Source organism: Bombina bombina, chromosome 7 (genome assembly GCF_027579735.1).
Source record: "Bombina bombina isolate aBomBom1 chromosome 7, aBomBom1.pri, whole genome shotgun sequence".
NCBI classification, from domain to species: Eukaryota; Metazoa; Chordata; class Amphibia; order Anura; family Bombinatoridae; genus Bombina; species Bombina bombina.
Genome location: NC_069505.1, coordinates 495,946,386 through 495,974,347, shown reverse-complemented (window position 1 = coordinate 495,974,347; position 27,962 = coordinate 495,946,386).

Sequence of the window (27,962 nt, the reverse complement as noted above, 5' to 3'; positions counted from 1 at the left end):
TCGTGCCGTTTTTTTTTTTTTTTTTTCGTTTTTTTTTTGCTTGGCTTTCAGGCTGTGTGTTTAAGGCTCACAGCATATGCTCCCTAACAACATTAGTTTAAATTTAACTAATCAAAATTTTTAATTATTTTGCTAGTGTAATTTTTTTTCATTTTCTATCAGGCCAGTGTCACACAGCATATACTCTGGTTCATTGCTCTGTGCCAGCCAGCAGCCACCAGTGTTAATATCCGTTTATAACATTATTTTAAATTTAAAAAAATATATATATATTTTGATAGTGTAATCTAATTACATTTACTATCAGGCCTGTGTCTGTCAGGCTCACTCAGCATTAATATACCTCTTTTTTTTTCAGTCTTTTGGTTAATTGGTCTGTGCCAGGCAGCCACCCAGCACTCATATCTATTCTTCTTCACCTTAATTTTAATATATAAAAAAAAAAGTTTAAATTTGTTTGCTAGTGTAATGTAATATAATTTTCTATCCGGCCTGTGTGTTTTGCTGACATACAGAGCCTACTGTGTTTACTTGCTGCCCTCCCTAGTCTATGAGCAATGACTCATATGTGTTTAACCTTTTTTTAATTCCCCCCCCAAAAAAATAATTTCAATCATTTTTCTAGTGTAATCTAATAGTATTTTCTATCAGGCGTGTGTATCTGACTTACAGAGCCTACTGTTTTTAATAGCTGCCCTTCCAAGGCTATCAGCCACGACTCATATGTATGTGCTTAACCTTTTTCTTTAAATTGCCAAAAAAAAGTCTTTAAATCATTATGCTAGTGTAATCTAATTGTATTTTCTATCAGGCCTGTGTCTGTCTATCTGACATACACAGCATACTGTTGTTAATTGCTGCCCTACGTAGCAGCCAGCCAGTGCGACCACTCATAGAGTCATATGTGCATTGCACTTCTTAACATAATTTTAATATTAAAATCTAAAATTTTAAAATATTTTGCTAGTGTAATCTAACTTAATTTTCTATCAGGCCTGTGTTTTTGTCACTTACACAGCATACTGTGTTAAATTGCTGCCCTACCTACCATCCAAGACTCATATCTGCCAGCCTGTGTGCCAGGCCCAACTAGCCAATTAGTGGCACCAATCACAATTCTTGTAACAGTATATAAAAAAATTAAAATCATAATTTTTTGGACTGCAAATATTCAGTCTCCTAGTGCCATTGAATTGCATTTACCTCCTGCCTGCCACTGCCAGCCTTTTGTGCCAGGCCGTCTTGCCAACTATTTACACCAATCATAATTGTTGTCACAGACAGTATAGTTACTAATTAAAATTAAAAAAAATTTGATTGTAGATCTTAATCCTCAGTTTGCTCGTGCCTTAGAATTGCACTTTTCTACTGCCTTCCAAGCCTGTGTGCCAGGTCTACTTGAAAAATATTTAAACTAATCATATTTGTTGTGACAGTATTCTTAATAATTAAAAATTAAAATTGTTGGTAATAGTTGTTGAGAATCCTCAATTTGCTGGTGCCATTGAATAGCACTTTCCTGCTGCCTTGCAGCCTGCTGTAAGCCAGGCCCACCTAGCCAATTTTTGCCAGCAATCATATTTCTTTTAACAGTATTGCAAAAATTGTCAATCATCACTGTTTTGACTGTCAGTAATCAGTCTCCTAGTGTCCTTGAATTGCATCTACCTCCTGCCTGCCAGCCTTTTGTGCCAGGCCGTCTTGCCAACTATTTACACCAATCATAATTGTTGTCACAGTATAGTTACTTATTAAAATTAAAAAATTATTGATTGTTGATCTCAATCCTCAGTTTGCTTGTGCCCTAGAATTGCACTTTTCTACTGCCTTCCAAGCCTGTGTGCCAGGCCTACTTGAAAAATATTTACACCAATCATATTTGTTGTGACAGTATTCTTAATAATTAAAAATTTTAAATTGTTGGTAATAGTTGTTGAGAATCCTCAGTTTGCTGGTGCCATTGAATAGCACTTTCCTGCTGCCTTTCAGCCTGCTGTGAGCCAGGCCCACCTAGCCAATTGTTGCCAGCAATCATATTTCTTTTAACAGTATTTCAAAAATTGTCAATCATCACTGTTTTGACTGTCAGTAATCAGTCTCCTAGTGTCCTTGAATTGCATCTACCACCTGCCTGCCAGCCTTTTGTGCCCGGCAGTCTGGCCAACTATTTACACCAATCATAATTGTTGTCACAGTATAGTTACTTATTAAAATTAAAAAATTCTTGATTGTTGATCTCAATCCTCAGTTTGCTCGTGCCCTAGAATTGCACTTTTCTACTGCCTTCCAAGCCTGTGTGCCAGGCCTACTTTCAAAATATTTACACCAATCATATTTGTTGTCACAGTATTCTTAGTAATAAAAAATTAAGGCCTAGATTTAGAGTTTGGCGGTAGCCGTGAAAACCAGCGTTAGAGGCTCCTAACGCTGGTTTTAGGCTACCGCCGGTATTTGGAGTCAGTCAGGAAAGGGTCTAACGCTCAATTTCCAGCCGCGACTTTTCCATACCGCAGATCCCCTTACGTCAATTGCGTATCCTATCTTTTCAATGGGATCTTTCTAACTCCGGTATTTAGAGTCGTGTCTGAAGTGAGCGTTAGAAATCTAACGACAAAACTCCAGCCGCAGAAAAAAGTCAGTAGTTAAGAGCTTTCTGGGCTAACGCCGGTTTATAAAGCTCTTAACTACTGTGCTCTAAAGTACAATAACACCCATAAACTACCTATGTACCCCTAAACCGAGGTCCCCCCACATCGCCGCCACTCGATTACATTTTTTTAACCCCTAATTTGCCGACCGCCACCTATGTTATACTTATGTACCCCTAATCTGCTGCCCCTAACACCGCCGACCCCTATATTATATTTATTAACCCCTAACCTGCCCCCCACAACGTCGCCGCCAGCTACCTACAATAATTAACCCCTAATCTGCCGACCGCCACCTACGTTATACTTATGTACCCCTAATCTGCTGCCCCTAACACCGCCGACCCCTATATTATATTTATTAACCCCTAATCTGCCCCCCTCAATGTCGCCTCCACCTGCCTACACTTATTAACCCCTAATCTGACCGCACCGCTACAATAATAAAGTTATTAACCCCTAATCCGCCTCACTAACCCTATAATAAATAGTATTAACCCCTAATCTGCCCTCCCTAACATCGCCGACACCTAACTTCAAACATTAACCCCTAATCTGCCAACTGGAGCTCACCGCTATTCTAATAAATGTATTAACCCCTAAAGCTAAGTCTAACCCTAACACTAACAACCCCAAGTTAAATATAATTTAAATCTAACAAAATTAATTAACTCTTATTAAATAAATTATTCCTATTTAAAGCTAAATACTTACCTGTAAAATAAATCCTAATATAGCTACAATATAAATTATAATTATATTATAGCTATTTTAGGATTTATATTTATTTTACAGGTAACTTTGTATTTATTTTAACCAGGTACAATAGCTATTAAATAGTTAATAACTATTTAATAGCTAAAATAGTTAAAATAATTACAAATTTACCTGTAAAATAAATCCTAACCTAAGTTACAATTAAACCTAACACTACACTATCAATAAATTAATTAAATAAAATACCTACAATTACCTACAATTACATCTAACACTACACTATCAATAAATTAATTAAATACAATATCTACAAATAAATACAATTAAATAAACTAACTAAAGTACAAAAAATAAAAAAGAACTAAGTTACAAACAATAAAAAAATATTTACAAACATAGAAAAATATTACAACAATTTTAAACTAATTACACCTACTCTAAGCCCCCTAATAAAATAACAAAGCCCCCCAAAATAAAAAATGCCCTACCCTATTCTAAATTACAAAAGTTCAAAGCTCTTTTACCTTACCAGCCCTGAACAGGGCCCTTTGCGGGGCATGCCCCAAGAAATTCAGCTCTTTTTCCTGTAAAAAAGCACATAAAATACCCCCCCCCAACATTACAACCCACATACCCCTAATCTAACCCAAACCCCCCTTAAATAAACCTAACACTAAGCCCCTGAAGATCTTCCTACCTTATCTTCACCATACCAGGTTCACCGATCGATCCAAAAGAGCTCCTCCGATGTCCTGATCCAAGTCCAAGCAGGGGGCTGAAGATGTCCATGATCCGGCTGAAGTCATCATCCAAGCGGGAGCTGAAGAGGTCCATGATCCAGCTGAAGTCATCATCCAAGCGGGAGCTGAAGAGGTCCATGATCCGGCTGAAGCCTTCTATCAACGGCATCTTCAATCTTCTTTCTTCCGGATCCATCTTGCAGACCTCCGACGCGGAACATCCTGCTGTCCCGACGGACAACCGACGAATGAAGGCTCCTTTAAGGGACGTCATCCAAGATGGCGTCCCTCGAATTCCGATTGGCTGATAGGATTCTATCAGCCAATCGGAATTAAGGTAGGTAGGAAAAGTTGCCCATAAACTCCGCTACCCCTATGCCCTCCCACCGAGCCTTATCCCGGCTCCCAGGCCACTTGCCCACTTAACCAAATCTCACCCCCCCCCCTCCGCTAACTACCTTACACAGAGCCGTTACCACCAATCTAAGCCCAGCTATTCTGGCCTTAATCCCTTTACCGGCCCCTAAAAGTGCCTCCAAGACCCTCAAAGCCACCCCGAGCCTTATCCCGGCTCCCCACCCATACCTTTTCCTCATTATTCCTGCCCGCATCCAACTTTATTCCCCATGCTCTCCCATGTGCCTCCACATTCCCCCGTTAATACCCCATGCTGTCAAATGTGCCTCCCCATTCCCCCATGGCCCCTCTTTGCAGCCCATACCTGCGATAGCTCAGCTGCACTTACCTTCCTCCACGCCGCCGGTCCCGCTCCTCAAAGATCTCCGTCTGCCTCTTCCAGCGTCCGGTTCCTCCTGACGCCGTCCGACGATGACGTCAGCCACCGGCGCCGTGCTAGGCCGGGACTCGGCCCCACCTCCTCGACGACCTCTCCAGCCATCCGGCCTCACCGCTGCATCCGCTGGCCACCCAAGCCCCGCGCTCTCTCTTTTGGACCTGGCGGCGTCAATCTCCGGACTCAGGCGCTCCGGTGGCCGCGACCTCCTGGCTGGCCGTCCTCTGGTCCCGCTCCTCGCCGACTCCTCATGTGGAACACAGACTGCTGCCGCACCTCCGCTCAGCCCCTCCCGGATCCAGTCTTCGCGGTTCTGCCTGGCGACCGCCAGCAACTCCGACAGCAGGGCTTCCATCTGATTCCAGGTAAGTTACCACAGGTGAGTAGAAAAAACTTCCCCCTTCCGTGCTGCTTGCAACTCTGCAACTGTCACTTCTCAGCTGGGGAGGAGTATTTGTCTCCTCCTATCATCCTCCACCCCCACAGCGGAGCCTACCAACGCTCCCATAAAGTGGGGGTCAAATAGCCCTCTTCTCCATACGTCCACCGGGCTAAACTTTCCTATTTAACCTTTTTAGAACACACCATATGCACCTCCCCTTCACCCATAAATACTTCCCAGACGCCAAAGGTCACCTGCGCTGGGTGTAGGGCCCACACTCAGTAGCCAAGTCCCAACTTAGGGGAAAGGAGAATTACAGTTCTCCTTTATAAGGTAAATACCATTATATACTTATTGCTTGGATCGCTAGCTAACCTAATGGGTAATTATATATTTCTTAGTTACTGCTTGTTCCTATGTGCGGCATGTTTTGATAATTTACTCCTTTGAAAGCCTATATTATCCTGCACATTGCATCTCATGAGTTCATGCCTCCCATCTGAATAAGTGACTGTCAATGACTGCTCATCATTCCTGTTTCTGGGTGCTTACTATAACCCAGGTGTTTGTTTATTAATCTTGGTCCTATACCACGGTCAAAATATGTTTATATTATAGATGTGTCCCAAGCCAGACGAATGTTTTTACAGTAGTATGGGGCTGGCTGTGAGCACATGGGTTGATGATTATGTTACTGCTAAATGAACCAAGCTATAGCAAGTTTGAATATATTGCACTATCATAGCTATAATTACTCTATCCCTTTGCATACTAGCTGACAGCAGCATGTTGCTGATTAAATATGTCTCTTCTTTTTTAAACTGATTTTGTGCAATGGGGACATTTGACATCTCTTTTCTCTGCAGAGATGAGCGACTCCTATCTTCAATAAGCAGTATATGCAAATCCTATGACTAGATTCTATGGTCACAACTACACTGTGAGGCACCACATCAATGCAATACCCCAGATATGCTTATGTTGCAGGCTGGCCCTGCGTTAACACTCCTACTTTTTAGGATCTACTCATTAGCAATACCCTTAATCCAACATTTCTCTTATATGTAGCTAATCTGTATCTACCTCTCTCCTGGCTACCCACACGCTCACGAGTACTTACTCAGAGACATACTAAGTCTTTACCTACCTGGTTTAAACAACCACCTACAATAGTTGGCATAATTGCAATCCCATTCATGTGTTCGTGATTGATACACCCAGAAGACAATCAGATGTTCTTTGTCCGTTTTCACCACCTCCTACCCCCCACCCCACATAATATGCCTTCTTTAGCAGGAGGACTGAATACGTGGTTATTCATTGAGTTCAGCCTACCACCTCCCCCCCCATAATTATTCATAATTCTACAGTACAAAAATACATATAACCAATATAAAAAAGAGGTTAGTTTGAGTCCCAAAAGTGGCCCCTCTTATTCCATATTAATCTTCGGTAGTTGTTTTAGTTTGCTTATGTTTGAGGTTCTAGAGATGCCTCTAGAGTTCATTAGAAGGTTCACATTTAAATTGGCAAATCACAACTGTAATCTAGAGTTGTTCATTAATGCTTATTCTCCTTTCTAGGTTGTTTGTATACACTCAACATTGTAATATTCTTGACAATTTTTGCAATACTGATTTTTTTCCTCATTTATTGTGATTTGCTTTCCGAAACCTCAATAAAAATTTATTTAAAAAAAAAAAAAATATATGGTTTATTATTAAAACAAAAACTACGCGTTTCTCAGCCTTCAAACATGGGCTGTTTATTTAGGCTTAAAAAAAAATATACAACTAACACTTGAGACGGAAACTGATGGAGGTTAGTTGAAGTTAGTTGATTATGTCATAGGTGATATCATTAGTGAAGTATTGATGATGTAGTGTGTGATATCATGTGTAATGTCATGAATGATGTGATTGATGATGTAATTGCAAAGCTCCCAAGTTGGATGGGGGAGTTGAAGTTCAAAATTTGAATGGTTTTAATGTTTGATTTGGAACTTAAACTCTGGAATTAACTAAATTCTTTTTGCATCCTTACAGCACTACTGCAACTTTTATACAAGAATGTTGATACGATACAATATGGCAATTGTAATATAATCATTTTCAAAGTGTAATAAAAGAGAATATGGTGTAAATTGATGGGTGTGTATAAAACAGTGTAAATTACCAGTATATTCTACGTGTATTAAAAACGTGTATTTAAAAGATTGCAGGGAGCGTTTACTGTAAGGGCAAATCATTATGTATAATAGATAAGGGAGAGAAAGGAGCAATCGATAAATTATATGATGTTATATCACTAGGTGTAAGTGATTCGTAAGTAGAATTTTAGTCATAATAGGAGTAATCTTAAGTGAACTCCAATTCAAATAGCAAATATATTTTAATTACACTTTATTAACAAATATGCTTGAAAACAGACGTTACCAAAAGGGGGGGAGAGGTATTGTGAGTCCAGGGTTAAGCAACCTCTGAATTAATTGTAAATATACATTACAAAATCTTAAGATCCCCCTCTGGTAATTAGACAAGTAAAATTGGGATGGTTATAGTAGGCTAATGAAAAATGGGATAGGTCACTTCCATAATTCAATAATTTAGTAGCCTAAATTCTATAGCACCCAAAATTTAAAATAAGGGCTAGTGGACAGGGTGTAGCGTGTCTGAACAAACAATCACACAGGGTAGGGAAGTTAGCAAAAAGGTAGTTACATACGCATTATTGGTTACATTCAAACAGGCATACACATATATGCTCAAGCTATGCGCTCAAAGGCGTCCTCCTGCCTGCGTACTGCTCTGATTTAACAGAGTCAGCCAATTGCTAGCTAAAATCCCTATCAAGTAGAGCTAGCTCACATACAATACAGTTAGTGGAAAACTTTGCATTTATACGATGGAGGTATTATGCTCAATACAAACTATCAGCATATACAAACTGTCAACATATATTCCCCTAGGTTGGATACAAGTAGTTACATTTGAATCAAAATCAAAAGTTACTGTGTAGCGAACACTTCAAAAATGAAAGTGAAACGGACAGACTTCCGGTGGGCGGGATCTACGGCAGCAGAGCGCGACTAGGCCGCGCGGACCGAGGGAAAGCTAATCCGCCAGTTCCAAGCCATTGGCTGCTATTGGAGTCGGGCATAGGCGCTACAAGTCAGTTTGGAGCACCACTAAAGACCGAGTGCCGGTGCTGAGAAGCACACACTGAAAGTGGCGTACGAACATGAGTATTGTGATACTCCGCCAAGTCTGTCATTTGCTGTAAAAAGCTTCGTAGCTGAAGCAGCACCCTCTGATTGATGTCGCTGGGGAGAAACACGCTGAAAACAAGCACACGTTTGGTGCAAACAAAGATAAGTGTTTTTTCTGCTTTTTTTGGAATATGTTTAGTGTATGCAAAGTGCAAAGTTTAAAGTCTGGGTGAATAATCTAAGTTTGAGGTGACATTCTCTGTTTACTGTTCACCTGCGAGGGTGAAAAAAGCGCTAGAGAGGACGCTATCCTGTGTAAAACAAGGTTGTCGAGGACAAGATTAGCTGTGCTAGCAGTAAAGGAAGAGGAGTTTGCAAGGGTTAAGTGTTGCATAGAAGTCTGGTGGCAGAATATGCACAAAGTGTATGTGGAAGTATGTTTGTTCTCATAAGACCCCAGTGAAGCTGCACACTTTATAAGAACTCATTATTATACCCCTCCTTAAAGTTTGCTGTAACAATTTCCTGTGGTATGCTGTGGGCACGGCATGAAAATACACTAACAAGCTGAACTGAGGTATCGCTGCACAGAGCCCTAAAGGTTTCAGTATTACAGTATAGTACTCAGCTTAGACAGAAGTCCCAGTGAAGAGGCTTACACTTAGCTAACAGTGTCTGTTATGCTTTTTCTCCCTACTTCTTTGATGCCTATATTTATCTTGTAAGGAATTACAGAACATTCTGCATATGGGCTAAGCAAGGAAAGTAAAAACAAGAAGGGAGGAACACAGGAAAAGTTTATAAGAGCTGCGTGTGTGACTTTTTTCAGGAACTTTTCTAACTAAGACTGTGTAATTGGCTGTGCACAGGTTTAACATCAGAAAAATCAAAAAGGAAAAAGTCTTAATAATTGCTGGAACTTTCCTTATCAAAGAAGAAGATCTCTCACAAACCGGTCATTTAAAATGCTAAACGCTCAAGCTGGGAGCACTTGGTCCTAAATATATAAGTTTAAAATTATTGGTGGATCTGATAGCACCCAGTGAAAAATTGGCTATAGGCTAATCTGATGCAGGAAGCTATACTAACTGCTCTGGACAATCAAACCCTTGCAGTTACACCAAAGATAGAGAGCACATAGTATTGGAAAAATGTTTTTTAGTTTAAAAAGTTCTTTGCAGTAAAATTTCTTAGCCAAGTGATATACTATGCATAGAACTGTATTTGTATATTGATGTTAATGATTAATATCTTAAACATTGTCTCATATACAACGGATGCCTGGTAAAAGAGTTAAATGTAAAGATTCTGGTCGTTAAAGAAAAGGAAGGGAAGGGGAAAAATGGCAGAAAAGAGGAAGGAAAGAATTTAGAACTGCAATAATTATTTACATGTTTTTTTTTCCTTTCTTTTTTATTTTTCTTTTTGCTAGCTGTTTATTCCCCATATAAGGGACTTATTACTCTGTAAACCTATTTCAAAGGTGTTATTGAGCGTGCTACTCAATTTGCATATAAATTTCTATAAGGATTGCATATACCAATTTAAGATAGTCTAAATCTATGAAAAAGCCATATAGTGGCTGATAAATACTGTTTCTTTACCCTGTATAGAGGCTTAGCTTTTTAGGCTTAACATTGATGGTAATATGACTGCAATACTTGTCTATAAGGAATCAAGGGCCTAGAGTATAAAGAGCTTAGCTCAGCTTCTAGTAAATTTGCCTACCTGTTTATAACAAGCTGTAATAATAGCTGGTGAGCAAATACTATAAGACTCCCCCTCCACTTCATTAGTGTGCTCACTTTTTGTTTCTTTTTTTTTTTTTTTCTTCTTCTTCTCTTTTTTTTCACTTTTTCACTTTCCGTCTGAGGAACCATAAACCACTTATCACTAATAGACACAGAGATTCACCACTTTAGATTCACTGGTCAGAAGGTTAGCTACTGACCTACTTGCTTTTTATTGTACCCCCCCCCCTTTTTTTTTTTTTCTCTCTGCCTCCCTTTTTGGGGGGTTTCACTCTTCCTTCTTTTTTCACTCTCCTACTTGTTTGCAACAAATATTCACTTTTTTGTCTTTCATTTTCACATACACAGACAGATCTCACTTAAAGGGAGTAGATTAATATAAATGGACAGATTTGTCCATAATTTAAAAGATAAATCACCAATCATGACGTCAGCTAAAAATAGAGAGAGAAACAGGAATAAAAATGTTAATGATCAAACACAAGAAAGCGCAGAAAGCCTAAATGTAACGCATGGTAATATAGATACACAATTACTAATAGATCAGATATCAGCTCTAATGCTGCCCCAGTTTGACAAATTAAGATTAGAACTTTCAGCAGTGTCAAATGAAGTAAAACAATTTAACCAGAGGTTAGGAGAGGCAGAAAATCGAATCTCTGATCTAGAGGACAAATTGAGCATTAAAAGTAACACAATTGAGACACTCTCAGAGCAAATCACAAAACTACAAGAGAGAGTTGATACAGCAGAAGATAGATCAAGAAGGAACAATTTAAGATTCATAGGTATATCAGAAAAATTCGCAAATGCAGATCTAGAAGCACTAATTATAAAGGAAATCCCAAAACGACTAGGAATACTAAGGGAAGGCTCAGAAATTATAGTTGAAAGAGTTCATAGACTAGGTCCCAATAAACAGCTGGTAACAGAAGATCGTCCAAATAGGTCTTTCTCTAGACCAGTGATAGCTAAATTTTTAAATTATAAAGATAAACTAGAAATCTTAAAACACTATAAAAAAAACTCTCAGAACCGCTAATGCTGGAGGATAGAAAGATTCTTATCTTTCAGGATTTTTCTTTGGAAACTTCCAATAAAAGGAAAGTAATGTCTCAGCTGTGCTCACAGTTTATTCAAAAAGGAATACAAGCGTTTGTAATCTATCCTGCTATCTTAAAGATAGGGGATAAGGAAGGTTTTAAATCTTTCCAGAACAGTGAAGAAGCTATACAGTATCTTGCTAAAAGATCATGAAAGCTATGATGCTATATTCTCAGACAGTGCTAAATGATTTTTATTTCCCTTTTTTTTCCCTTTTTTTCCTTTTTTATTTTTTTTTCCTTTTTTTTTTTTTTTTTTTTTTTTTCTCTTCCTCTCTCCTCAGCCTTCTCTATATACATAGTTCTAATAAAGTACGGGAGTAACCAAGGTGGATACACCAATAATAAAAATTCCTTAGAATAATAATATGGCTATTGGTTTAAAACCGCTAATTCATTTTACATCATGGAATGTCGGAGGAATTGTATCCCCGATTAAAAGAAAGGCAATCATTAAACATCTGAGAAAATTTAATACTGACATTGCATTATTGCAAGAGATCAGATTATCTGCAGCGGAAATAGCTAAATTAAAAATTAACTGGGTAAAAGAAATTCTAGCCACACCATGTACAGAAAGGAATAAAGGAGTCGCTATTTTGCTGAGCAAAAATTTGGACTATAAAATTTTAGAGGCTAAACTAGATGAAAATGCTCGCTTTCTTATATTGCAATTAGAAATTAGGAAGAAGATATATACTATATGCAATGTATATGGTCCGAACAATTTAGATATGGACTTCTGGGGGAAACTCCAAGCATTATTGTTGAACTATGTAGAGACTAATTTAATAATAGCCGGAGATTTCAATTTAACGCCTAAATTTCCAATAGATAGGAAGAGCTCAAAAGGTAGAGAGAAGGACTTTAGAATAGCTAAGGAAATGAGAATTTTAAATACATTTAAAAAAACACTTAAAGTATCCGATATATGGCGAGTTCAGTACCCAGATGTCAAAAGATTCACATGTCTATCTAAATCACTACTATCATTTTCTAGAATTGATTACTTTCTAGTAGCTGACTCCATTCTTAAAATAGAACCTAAGACTGATATAAAGGACTTTGCAATCTCTGATCATGCACCCATCACATTAGAATTTTTTGCAGATGATATAAAAACTAGTAGCTATAAAAGCAACTCTTTCTATTTCCCCAAATACATGCTAAAAAATGCATCCTTTGTAGCTATGTTAAAAGAAAAATGGCATATCTTTCTAAATTTAAACAGAGAATATGATGATAGAGTAGAAACGCTAGTTTTATGTCTAGATTTAGGAAAAAAAGAAAGGAAAGAGAAAAGCAACTTACTAACCAATTAACTAATATGCATAATAGATATCCTCAATGTGGTTCAAAGAATAACTGGTTAAAATATACCCAGGCGAAACAGGAGAGAGATCTTTTCTATCTATGCGAAGCTACAAGAGAGGACCTAAAAAAAAAGGCAAAACATATGAAGTTTGGGAATAAGACAGGTAGCTATTTAGCTAGATTAGTGAAATCTGAGAAGAAAAATAGTATAATATCTGCATTAAGAGTAGAGGACAAACTTCTACATAATCCCATAGAGATTAATGAGACTTTTTATCACACATTCCAGAAATTTTACAGTGCACGTGAGGTAGATATTGCCAATAAGGATTTATTCTGGGAAACTATTGTAACCCCTAAATTGTCAGCAGAAGAAATTGAAAAAATTAACTCGCCAATTTCAGAGGAGGAAGTAGAGGGTACAATATATAAATCTAAATTAAATAAAGCCCCGGGACCAGATCAGCTTCCAGCCGAATTTTATAAAATATTAAATAAAGAAATTATACCACACCTGACTAGATTATTTAACTATTATTATGTAGAGAATGGAGCAATGTCAAAGAATTTTACTAGGGCTGTTACAATTATGATCTTTAAGAAAGGAAGGGATCCTGAGAGGGTAGACTCATATAGGCCCATCTCTCTACTTAATGTAGATTATAAGATCTTGGCTACTATAGTAGCAGAAAGATTAAAAAATATCATGGGTAATATTATACATTCTAATCAGGTGGGCTTCATGAATGGTAGAAGCTCTGTAGTAAATATTCGAAAGGCATGTATCATTATTGAATATTTTAAAGAATTATCGTACCAACCTGAGAAACTTCATAAATTAAACCAGGACGCGGCTATAATAGCTCTAGATGCCGAAAAAGCTTTTGATGCAGTTCAGTGGGATCATCTTTTTACGTCTTTGCTTAAATTTGGTTTCTCAGGACCATTCGTGAACTTTATTAAAATTATTTATAACAATCCGGTTTCTACAATATCGGTGAATGGGTTTGATTCTACAGAAATAATACTGGAAAGAGGTACCAGACAAGGTTGCCCCCTATCTCCCTTTTTATTCAATTTGTCAATTGAACCGCTAGCGATTAAAATCCGCCAGGTGTTGCAAGGGGCCCTATGTAAAAATATAGAAGAAAACATTTTACTATATGCGGACGATATACTGATCTTTTTAAGAAATAGTAAGTACAATATCCCAAAATTAATGGAAATAATAGAACTATATAGCTCCTTCTCAGGTTATAAAGTAAATGTTAATAAATCGGAACTCTTATGGCTCAGTAATTATAAGGACTCGTATAAAAGTCCATTTAAAGTTGTTGATCAAATTTCGTATCTAGGTATCATTCTCAATAAGAATCCAAAATGTTGGTATGATTTAAACTTAATTCCAACTCTCCAGAAAATATATCTTCAGCTAAATGCTTGGAAACATTTACCATTATCTCTATCTGGAAAGATTGGTCTAATTAAAATGATCATTTTCCCTAAGATCCTCTATAAACTACAGAATCTACCTCTCCTTCTAAAGAAGGCTGATATCACACTGTTTAATAAAAATATATCAGAATTTTTGTGGGGAAATGGAAGGAGAAAAATCTCATTAAAAACACTATCATACTCAAAAGAATATGGGGGTTATGCATTACCAGATATTGGGAATTACAATTTAGCATGCCTGGTTAAAATAGCAGCTGAATGGCTGATAGATAAAGAATATTTCACAGATAAATTATTAGAAGAAGAGATTGCAAAGCCTTACATACCTAAAGCATTACTACACACACAAGCTAAAGATATCCCTCAGAAAATTAAACGTTTGTTTTCATATCTCGGCATTATAAAAGCTTGGCAACAATACTGTAAGAAATTAAAAGTTAACTTTGCAGTATCCAATTTTTTAACAATAACTGGTTATCCCCCGTTTCCAGAAGCTTTAAAATCTGCAGTATTCCATAGATGGAAAAGAAAGGGCTTAATAAATATTAGTCAAATGATTAATTTTACTTCAGTTATAGCACAGATTAAAACATTCGAAGAGCTAAGAGGTGAATTTGACCTCCCTAGCAAAGATTTTTTTGCTTATTTACAATTAAGAGATCTTGTCAACAAATTACTACAGAATCAAAATAATGAATGGGGCTGGCCGTCACTTACTTATCTTCTGGATCTATGTAAGAGTGGGAATTTTTCAATAAAAAAATGGTACAAGGAGTCATTAAGACAGGAGGGTATTTCAAATCTGCAACTGATCGCTAAGAAATGGCATTTGAAGGGTTTAACAGAATGCAATGAAGAATATATACAAAATAGTATCACGAGATCTAATAAGATCTTTATTTCTACTAATTTTAGAGAAGTACACAATAATATATTAAATCAAATATATCTTACCCCTTCTGCCATGGCAAGATGGAATAGCAAAACGCAAGATAAATGTGTCAAATGCGGTAGCAGGGGGGCTGATATCGTGCATTACTTTTGGGAATGAACATTAATTAGACAATACTGGAATAAAATGAGTTTCTGGCTATCGAGAATATTAAAAAAAGAGTTTAAGATCTATCGAGCTTTAGTATTCTTTCTATTCCCTCCAGATATAAAAGAAAAGATCAATAATAAGGAATTTATTGAATTAGCTATTGGGGTGGCCAGGTTCTTATTACTGAAAACATGGATCTCGAAAAAAGTGCCTGCTATATCTGAAGTAAATAATCAGATCATGAAACAAATGACTATAGAGCAATGCTTATTAGAATTAGATAAAAGAAATGAAGTTGAGAGATTTTTCAAGAAATGGGAAATATTTATATATTCACAGTCACCGGATATGCAAAAGAAAATTATCTATCCACTCAGATCCACAGAGTATGTAATGAATGCCATACTTAGAAATGAGCTACCCGTGGTATACTGAGCTGGGAATAAGAGTAGGCTGAGGACACTATACTTATATTCCTTTCTTCTATTTTTTTTTTTTTTTTTTCCCTTACCCTGTTTTGTTTGGTTGGCTGTTTCCATACCATATAATAAAAGGTTGTTCATGTAGGGAGGAATTAATTGTTTTGGTGTTACTAAGGAAGGTAGGGGATTTGAAGGACTGAGATTTTATTTAATTTCTGTGAGTAAGCCCGTGGTTAACTGGCTGGTATATAACATAGAAGGAAACTTTTTCTTTCTTTTTTTTTCTTTGTCCGAATGTAAAATGTATATCTACAACTTCTAAATATGTGAACTTGAGATGTAATATACCCCAATGTCCTTCTCCTTTGTTTTTTTTTCTGTACCCCTCATGGATTTCCTTTTTCAATAAAAATATTATATAAAAAAAAAAAGTTACTGTGTAGCTTATAGCGTAATAGCGTATAATGCTTAACGAAATGATACTGCTTGTTAACCTGGCACTACAGCGTGCTCCTAAATAACAGTCTTATAGTATATCTGAAAACTCCTATAGTCACAAATATAGTGCAAAGTGTTAGGCGGTAATAAGTTAAAAAACCGCTAATGTTCATTTAAAGTATGTGACCAGTTCAGTTGAACCACGCTTGTTCCACCCCAGGCCATGCCCACCGACGCGTTTCAGTCACTGAACGTGACTTCGTCAGGGCATAGGGCCAGCCCAGCATTAGGTACGAGAAATTATAGTAATCCGTTGTCATGGCAACTTTAAAAATCATTGAATGCGGAGGTGTAAACTCCGCTGTGGCCTCATTCGATCATGCGACTTGTACTTTGTACTAAGTATGTATAATGCCTTCAAGAAATTGCTCATTATTAAAAACTAATAGAACAAAGAGGAACAAATAAGTTTAGCATTTCATTTAAAATGACGTGCTCTTATATAAAGGTATAATGTGAATCAATATGTATACAAGTATCGTGGGGGAATATTATATTCCCTAATATCTTAAGAATATTGAGAGAGGTATGTGATGCTTATTAAAGCATATCAATCGATATTACAGAATTCCCTAGGTGGAATGTGCTGGTATTTAGTATGGTGATTGGACTATGGAAATGATATACTCATAAGATTTCTCTTGGTGGATCGATTGTAATTGCCCATAATAACCCATCTGAAAGTTCAGACAGAGTTGGTTATTGCCACCTAGATAATACAAAAAAGAGGATAACCAATCAAGTAGAAACTTGTTAGGAAAACAGATATTTATTTGTTGAACACTAGGTTGTTTATTATCAAATTATCGTTGTGTGTGAATGTTGTTATTAGTTTAGATCAACTAAATTAAATTAAATATTGTTTCAACATTATGTAAATATGTATCCTCTCAGTTTGCTTCATATTGGAAAAAAGAAACCATCAATTGTAAACTAGGTGTATTCATAACCCTAAACAGGAATAGTATGTAATTAATATTCATAAATCCACGATAAGATGTATATCATGACCCATAATCTATAAGAAGCATTTGTATGATATTGCTTCATTTAATCCCCTGGGTGAGGTGGATTTTAATTCATGAATCCATCTACATTCTTTCTGTAGTAGCATTTTGTTAATGTCGCCCCTTCTCCCTTTTAATTTTATTTGTTCAATTGCACAAAAATAGATATCGTATTTGTGTCCCTTATGTTCATTGTTCATGTGTTGTGCTACAGGAACATTTCTATTCCATTTAATGTCACCTATGTGTTCAAGCACTCTAGTTCGTAGCTCTCTTGAGGTCTCACCCACATAGATTTTTGGGCATTTGCACATCGCGATATATATGACTTGCTTAGATCTACAGTTTAGAAAATCTTTAATTTCATACTGTTTTTCTGTGTCAGGGTGTATGAAGGTTTTTGTGGGGGTCATGTTCTTACAGGCTTGACATCTTCCACATTTATAGAAGCCTTTGGTTTCTCTCAACTAAGTTCTTGGTATGTCTTTTGAATAATGGCTCTCCATAAGTATGTCTCTAAGGTTTTTTGACCTTCTATATGTAATATTAGGTTTTTCAGGTATTACTTCTTTGAGGTCATCGTCTTCTTGAATAACATGCCAATGTCTTTGGATGATATTCTTTATGCAAACATTTTTATCATCGTATGTTCCAATGATTCTTATGGGTTGTTGTGCATTTATTGGTTGTACATTAGCTTGGTTGCTGGTTTCCAGTAATGTAGTTCTATCTAGTAATTTAGCTCTTTGATAGGCCTTTTTAAGGCATCTGCCTGGGTACCCTCTTTCTTTAAACCTTCTTTGTAGTTCCCTTGCTTCAGTCTCAAAATCTAGTTCTGTGCTGCAATTTCGTCTGGCTCTTAGATATTGGCCAAACGGAATGCCCATTTTCATTTTTTTTGGGTGATAGCTCTCCCATTTGAGTATATTGCATATATGGGTTAATGTCTTCATTAAAGGGACAGTATACACTCATTTTCATATAACTGCATGTAATAGACACTACTATAAAGAATAAGATGCACAGATACTGATATAAAAATCCAGTATAAAACAGTTTAAAAACGTACTTAGAAACTGTCAGTTTTGCTCTGTTGAAAAGGTAGCTGGAAAGCCCACTGCAAGTGGCAAATAAGACACTCCCCCCCTCCCCCTTCTTTTGCATATGAAAAGACCCTTTACACAAACAGGAGCAAGCTGGAGAAGGTAGCTGACAGTATTCACATAAAACTTTGGGGCTTGGTTAGGAGTCTGAAAATCAGAGCAATGTTATTTAAAAATAAGCAAAACTATACATTTATTTAAAAAAAAACTTTATGGGCTATATAAATAGATCAGCTACAAAACATTTATGCAAAGAAAAAATGAGTGTATAATGTCCCTTTAAGTATACTTTTGTTCTCAATCCACCCAAGGAACATATTGGCATACGTAGGAGCACAGCAAGTGCCCATTGCTGTGCCCCTTTTCTGTAGATAGATCTTCTTATTAAATAAGAAATAGTTATGTCTTAACACATAGTCTAGTAAATCAATGATGAAGTCATCTTCATCATTTTGGGTTGGATTTACTGTTTTCAAAAAGAAGCTGACTGCTCCAAGCCCAAATTATGGGATATGTTAGAATATAGACTTTCAACGTCTATACTGGCCAGCATAGTATTGTCACTGACTATCACGTCAGCCAGGCATTTTAAGACATCTTTAGTATCTTGTACGTGAGATGTAAGGGTGTGTACAAAGTGTCTCAGTTTTTTGTCTAAAAAAATGCTAGCATTTTCAGTGATACAACTATTACCGGAGACTATGGGTCTACCGGGTGGTTTTGTCATGTACTTGTGAACCTTAGGAAGGCTATAGAAAGTGGCTATTCTTGGAAACATGTTGAACATAAACTGGTGTTCAGCTTTTGTAATTACCCTTTCTTGTAGACCCCTATCCAAAAGGGATTGCAATTTCCCTTTAAAAGCATCAGTTGGATCACGTATCAGGACTTTGTAATTGTCTGTATTACTCAAAATGTCAGTACATATTTGTTCATATTGAGAGTTGTTCATAAGGACCATATTACCCCCCCTTATCTGCATTTTTAATGGTAATCGCCTTATTATTTTGTAATTTCTGGAGAGCTTTTCGTTCTTTATAGCTCAAGTTTTTTTGCACTTTACTCTTTTTATTTATCTCCTCTATTTCTGTTGTAACTAGGGAGACAAATTTTTCAATAGATGGATATTTAGAGATTGCTGGCATGAAATTACTTTTGGGTTTCACTATACTTGTTTTCCTTGTTTCTGGAGTCTCTGTGTTTTCATTAAGTAATGAAAGCATTAAATTAACTGATGGAGGTTAGTTGAAGTTAGTTGATTATGTCATAGGTGATATCATTAGTGAAGTATTGATGATGTAGTGTGTGATATCATGTGTAATGTCATGAATGATGTGATTGATGATGTAATTGCAAAGCTCCCAAGTTGGATGGGGGAGTTGAAGTTCAAAATTTGAATGGTTTTAATGTTTGATTTGGAACTTAAACTCTGGAATTAACTAAATTATTTTTGCATCCTTACAGCACTACTGCAACTTTTATACAAGAATGTTGATACGATACAATATGGCAATTGTAATATAATCATTTTCAAAGTGTAATAAAAGAGAATATGGTGTAAATTGATGGGTGTGTATAAAACAGTGTAAATTACCAGTATATTCTACGTGTATTAAAAACGTGTATTTAAAAGATTGCAGGGAGCGTTTACTGTAAGGGCAAATCATTATGTATAATAGATAAGGGAGAGAAAGGAGCAATCGATAAATTATATGATGTTATATCACTAGGTGTAAGTGATTCGTAAGTAGAATTTTAGTCATAATAGGAGTAATCTTAAGTGAACTCCAATTCTACAGAAAAAGAGGCGCCACTGTATAAGCCGTAGTATAGCGCTATATGTACAGGATTTTTTAGAGAGCCATAAAGTTAACTATACTGTGGGGTTATTAGTCAGAGTAAATAGCCAGTAGGAATGGGTAGTTAAATATGTATTGCAGTTATTAGGGCGATATTCATAGGTAGCTACGCCAGTCCAATTGGGTGTTTAGACCCTGAGGGGATAAAGTACCCAATTCATAAGTCCACCTAGCTTCCAATTGCAGCAATCTGCGTCCCCTATCACCTCCCTTTAAAACTGTGTACATATGGGCCTCTAGTTATCAAGGTCTGGCGGACCTGATCCGACAGTGCGGATCAGCTCCGCCAGACCTCGCTGAATACGGCGAGCAATACGCTCGCTGTATTCAGCATTGCACCAGCAGCTCACAAGAGCTGCTGGTGCAACGCCACCCTCTGCAGACTCGCGGCCAATAGGCCGCCAGCAGGGGCGTGTCAATCAACCCGATCGTACTCGATCGGGTTGATTTGCGATGCAGTCTTTGTGACCGCTGCTTCATATCTTCATACGGAGCTTGATACATATGCCCCTCGGTGTGAATTATCCCTCTTAAAAGGAATGTGCATTGGCTGTGTGTATGTATGTTTATCCCTTTAAGACTGAGTGTAAGGTAAGCTGTTTTTTTAAGTCTGCAGACATGTGGCATGTGCCTTTAAAGTCTGTGTGCATTGTGTGTGCCTGTCACTTTAAAAACACAAAATCCTCAATTTTCTGGCCATGAATGGAGCATTGTTGTCCTTTACCATCACAGTTTGAAGGTTAGCTCTCCATTCTACAGCAGCCATATTCTATACTGAGCAATTGTTCAACTATGCACAGCAATTTTCTGCACCCTGTAGCTCCAAAACAAACTTTTTACACATGAAAATAACTGCAATGGTTTTTATTAAAACTTAGGCAGCGTGTTTAATGTTAAGAGATAGGGAAAAGTCACCTAAAAATACTGAACCAATTTTTTATGATTGTGTGAGCGGATATGATACGATATAACGGATCATGTCCGCTGCACATCGATAAATGCCGACAGCATAAGCTCTTTGCATTTATCATTGCACCAGCAGTTCTTGTGAACTGCTGGAGCAATGCCGCCCCCTGCAGATTCACGGCCAATCGGCCGCTAGCAGGGGGTTTCAATCAACCCGATCGTATTGATTTTCGGTGATTTCTGTCCGCGGCAGGCGGACAGGTTATAGAGCAAAATGTGAACATGCCCCAAAATGTGAACATTTGCAGTATATATTAGTCATCAAGAAATATTCATGTGCAGTGGTTTATAAAAGTTGCAGTAGTGCTGTAAGGATGAACTATAAAAATATCATGATGCACTTTAAGAGCATTGTTACACTTGAGTTCCATACACAAATATTAAAGGGACAGTCAACACCAGAATTTGTAATCCTTTTATTACCCATTCCCCAGTTTTGCATAACCAACACAAATATATTAATGCATGTTTTACCTCTGTAATTACCTTGTATCCAAGCCTCTGCAGACTGCCCCCTTATTTCAGTTCTTTTGACAGATTTGCATTTTAGCCAATCACCAATCAGTGCTCACTCCTAGGTAACCGCGTGCGTGATAGGGTTGCTACCTCAGCCACGTTTTCCTGGACACTTAAGGGTTATACATGCTGCAGGGTGTGCAAAGAGGAACATGAATAGAGCAGTTCAGTGTCAGTATTTGTGTGCTGTCCATGGTTTAAATTCATGTTCCTTCCTTCACACCCTGCAGCATGTATAACTCATAAGTGTCCAGGAAAACATGGCTGAGGTGCGTGAGCTCAATATTATCTATATGAAACACATGAACTAGCAAAACTGTCAAAATGCTTTCAGATTAGAGGTGGCCTTCAAGGTCTAAGAAATTAGCACATGAACCTCCTAGGTCTAGCTTTCAACTAAGAATACCAAGAGAACAAAGCAAAATTGGTGATAAAGGTAAATTGGAAAGTTGTTTAAAATTACATGCCCTATCTGAATCATGAACGTTTTTTTTTTTTACTTGACTGTCCCTTTAACACCTTTATATGTGAATTTAAACTTACACACCCCACAAACCCTGCTGTACATATAACCTATTACAGCCTTTTGTTGCTTCTGATATAAGCACCTACCAGAGAGACACAGACACATACACGACTATATATAACTAACACTAAGGAAAATCTCATATTTTGTATAAACAGACCACTCCTTTAGCCATCTTTAGGTTTTATATCACTATTTATTAGTGTCTTAGGGAACAGCCTCATCTGAGTCTTTACTAGAGTCCTTGGACTTTCCCTTGATAACCTCTCCTGCTTTCTTTTTCGCCCAATCGCCTGCTTTTTTGGCCGCCAATTGGGCTGCTTTCTTTGCTGCCGCTTTTGCTGCTTTCTTCGCTGCTCCTTTCAGAATATCTCCTACTATGGAACGCTTCTCCCGCAAGGTCTCTAGCAGATCAACGCTGTTTTCAACCTCCACTGACTCTCCACTCCAGTCTGCAGGGAGTGGTCTGGCATAGAGCTCAGACCACAGCAGGAAGTAGATGATGCAGATCAGCTGGCAGTTCATTATTGAGGAGGACTGCAAAACAATGTTAGATACAGATTAGACTTAGGGCCTTTTTTCTAAAAACTTTACCTGTCAATAGATGCTGATATTTACCTCTCAATAGATGCTGACTCTTTGTGTATTAATGGACACTGGCTGCTGCCGTTTTACTGGACTGTAGCTGTTGTCTTCTCTCTTGAAAATGGCTGGATTATCTTAATCTCTTAAGATTCTCTGGCAAATGATTTAAGAAAATACTGAAACATTGAATTTATGTACTCAGAGCATTATTACATCACAAGACCCTGTGGTGATGACCTCATAGACTCATAGACTCTCATGAGTGGTTGCTATGGAGCTTTTCATCAACAAACATCCCTGATGCTGCCAACGTTCTTCATAAAAAATGACAATTTGAGAGTTCTTTATAATACAGCAAAACTTTTAAATTATATTACTGACATGTACAGAAGTTACATCCTTATAGACTTCATCTTCATGGGATGACAAATATTATCTCAAATTCACATCATTCAACAATCCCCATATTTTCTATTCAGAAAAGATATTCATCTCAAAAGTCTTCATATACAGGAGTGAGACCAGAACCTGGGCACCAGATTCAGCAGTTTTTTGTTTTTTGTTTTTGAAGTCACAAAATGTATCTCTACATCAATCTTCATATGAAATAAATAACAAAACAAACGTGCTAAATTCAGCAGTTCAACTATATATTAAAGTAAAGTAAGGCCCTGTGAGTAATAGGAGATTTAGTGAGACATTACCCATACATGAGAAATACAAAACACAAAGGTGCCAAATGGTGTAGTACAGTCTCAACTTAAGTAATGAATAAGTAAGTTCAACTAACAAGAAAACAGCACCTATAGGGTGCACCACAGGTGTGCTGGAACTTCGTTGTTGCCCAGCTCACTAACTACGGTTATATATGGAGACTTCTGCATAAGGAACACAAGGGAATCTTCCTATGATTAAAGAACAACATGACACAGTATAGCCAGACCCAAAGTGTAAAAAGAAAGATTTAACACTTACAAGATGAAAGCACCTCCAAGTGCAATACAAGCAGGCTGAGACTTCACAGCCATCCAGCTGACTGATAATCCAAATGAACACAAGATACTCTCCAAAAGGTCCCAAATGGCAAATAACCATAAGCAAGTGTAAAGATGATTAAAATATGGTTTATTATTAAAACAAAAACTACGCGTTTCTTAGCCTTCAAACATGGGCTTTTTATTCAGACTTAAAAAAAATACTGATGGAGGTTAGTTGATTATGTCATAGGTGATATCAGTAGTGAAGTATTGATGATGTAGTGTGTGATATCATGTGTAATGTCATGAATGATGTGATTGATGATGTAATTGCAAAGCTCCCAAGTTGGGTGGGGGAGTTGAAGTTCAAAATTTGAAGGGTTTTAATGTTTGATTTGGAACTTAAACTCTGGAATTAACTAAATTCTTTTTGCTGTTGAATTTGCTTACTTTTTATATTGTAGTCTTAAATTATTGTTTTTGCCAAGTTTCTACTTTTAAACATAATAAATATGCACTAAAATGTTTGCATAATGGTATTGACATTTTTTTTACAATGTAACCATAGTTGCCAACAAATAGAACCCCCCACCAAAAAAATAAACAAGCTCATTACATACTAGCAGTATAATTTGGCCATACTGATTGCTTAATTCATGTTGCTGTCTAATATGGTCAGGATTATGTCTCCTAAACCAATTATTTCATCTATAAAAATAGGACAGCAAACTCACACGGATATACCCAAAATAATGAAAGAATTTGTCTCTTTCTATACTTCTCTGTATGCAAAACAAGCGATTGTAGAAAAAGGCAAACAACTCTTTTGGATAGATAAGTGCATGGCGAAAAAATTCGGTTCGGATCGATTCGAATTCGGAAAAATTTGAATCAATTCGGTTCGGATTTGTTTCGGATTAATTCGGATTCGAATAAATTCGGCTGGATTCGGTTCAATTCAGTTCGGTTCGGAAATTCGGAATTTCGGGAAGTGTTAGGTGGGATGTGCTGTGTATTAGACTAGTATTATGTACTGTATATTAGGTGTAACCCATAGCAGAGTGATATAACCTAATATACTGTACAATACTAGTGTAATCCATGGCCATCCGAATCTACCGAATAAATCCGAACTAATTCGGATTTATTCGGTAAATTCGGTACTATTTTAATTCGGAAATCCGAATCGATCCGAATCCTGAATTTTACAAATTCGGCCGAATTTCCGAATCGATCCGAAACGAATCGCACATGTCTACTTTTGGAACAAAATAAATATTCCTAAATTGACTGAGGAACAACGATCTTCTCTCAATGTTCCTATCCAGCTTCAAGAGGTAATTAAGGCTATTAAGCATTCTAAATTGAGGAAAGCAGCAGGCCCTAATGGCCTCCCTATTGAACATTATAAAATTCTTATATAGCCCCTATTTTATCCCTATTGTTCTCTAAATATTTATCAGGATATTCAAAGCCAGATCCTAGGTTTATGGATGCTAATATATGTGTGCTACCAAAAGCAGATAGAGATCCTACCTTACCTTTCTCTTACAGGCCAATTTCGCTGTTAAATAGCGACTATAAATTATTCACAAAAATTCTAGAAGACAGATTGGCAGGAGCCTTCCCTTTTTTATTACATCCAGATCAGACAGGATTTTTTAAGAAGCGCTCTTCAGTTATTAATTTTCAGAAAACATGAACAGTTATTTCTCACTATTGGCAAGCACATCACACTATCCCAGGTATTTCTCTACCAGATGTCTGCCTGGGATCATCTTTATACCTCCTTAATCAGTTTTGGCATAACGGGATTTTTTTAATACAATACAAAAACTTTATAAAAACCCTGTCGCTTGTTTAATTATCAATGGAGGGAGCTCTTCCACATTTCAGCTTGGAAGAGGAACACGGCAGGGTTGTCCTCTATCCCCATTACTGTTTGACATAGCTATTGAGTCATTAGCATGCTATATAAGACAAAATTGCCCAGGCCTTCAGGTAAATGGGCAACACCGCCATCTTTCCCTCTTTGCTGATGATCTATTACTATATGTCAGTAACCCTATAATGAATATACCCAAATTACTTGAAATCATGTTCTGATTTGGCAATTTCTCATTAGGATTAGGATTAATTTAGGTAAGTCAGAGGTTATATGGTTACAAACTATATCCGAACTTACTCTACATCATACTATTCATAAAATTACTTTACGATCCTTTAAATTCTTCTTAGGTATTCATCTACATGATAAGTCTTGATAAAGCCCAGCGTAACAAGTTAAAAACAGGAACCATATAGGCAGGGTGTATTAACAGACCCCCCTAGTGTAATGCTAAGCGTCTCTCAGTGCTTCAAACGCTGTTTCATCAGGCATACCTGGTATTAGGTACTAGGGGGGTCTGTTAATACACCTTGCCTATATGGTTCCTGTTTTTAACTTGTTCTTTTATATGCCTTTTTAATAAATTGGCTGTTGAACTTTTAACTTGGAACCTCCACTGCCTGCTTATTACCAATCACTTCCATTGGAAGTATAAAGCTGTCAAAATTTCAGCAATTGTTTGTTCCTGTGATTCCTGGGCTCCTGCTATCCTGGGCTGCTGCATTCCTGAGTGTCTGTATTCGGCAGAACAGTAAGCTGGGTTGCTGTACAAATACCCAGCCTGTGCCTAATAGCACTGTCTGAGTGCTATTAATAAATGTGAGTACCCTGACATAGGGGCCTTTTCTTTTTTTATCTGGTTCTGTTTATTATTGATACACACAGGCGCCTCTCTATGTTCCTATTTTTGCTCATTCGAGCCTAGAATGGAGGGATGTGCAATTCTGAAACAAAGTACAGAGAGGATCGGCCCTGGAACTAGAAAAATATACAAACCTGCAACTATACTTGTAACCGCTACAAACTGTGAGAAGTTACAATCTGTTACCGTGTAAACCGACTCTATACTGTTACACATGTTTGACCTATGATCTGGCATCATGTGCATATAGGTCACGTGTGTATCGCTCCATGCAGCTACACCAGAGCCCTCACCACTATCTCTAAAACATCTTATTAAATGGAATAACTGTTGCATAAAAATACCCTCAAACGAAAGGGCTAACGGTGAATGTTTAGCTGTCACCCAAGATGCGGAAAACAAAGCCGCCAAGGGATCCTGTGTGTTTCTTAGGATACGGACAACAGGTCAAATATTCGATAGACCTATATATAAGCATAACTTTAAGGCACATGTTTTGCCCCACCAACTGCAAAATACTAAGGGCATATATTTAACTTGGATGCCGTATAATATATACGTATCTTTTATATATTTTATCTATTTGTACACACTGATTTGTGTTTTTTATGCGCATTGATTTTCGCTTTTTTAACTGTTCAGACAGGAGACGTCCCTTATTGATTTTTATATGTATAGTATGATACTTGTTTGATACTTGTTTCATAAATTTGTTTTTTACATTTGCAACTTATTTTAGTATGCAATATATCCGTGCTTTTATTAGCGCTGTTTCTTCATTTTGTTTTTTGCACTATATACATTAGAGTTGGTCTAGAGGGATCACTTAGAAACAGCAGGATTTCTTTTCTTGGAACTCTCTTTATCCCCTTGCTATATATATGCATTGCAAACACACACACAAACACACACACACATACTGTACATAAACACATATATGCATTACATACAAACACACATACTGTACATAAACACATATATGCATTACATACACACACACATACTGTACATAAACACATATATATGCATTACACATGCACATAGACATACTGTACATAACACACATATATATATATATATATATATGCATTACACACATACTGTAGAACACATATGCATTACACACAAACACACACACACATACTGTACATAAACACATATATGCATTACACACACATACTGTACATAAACACATATATGCATTACATACACACACACACATACTGTACATAAACACATATATGCATTACACACAAACACACACATACTGTACATAAACACATATATGCATTACACACACACATACTGTACATAAACACATATGCATTACACACAAACACACACATACTGTACATAAACACATATATGCATTACACACACACATACTGTACATAAACACATATATGCATTACACACAAACACACACATACTGTACATAAACACATATATGCATTACACACAAACACATACATACTGTACATAAACACATATATGCATTACACACACACATACTGTACATAAACACATATGCATTACACACACACATACTGTACATAAACACATATATGCATTACACACACACACATACTGTACATAAACA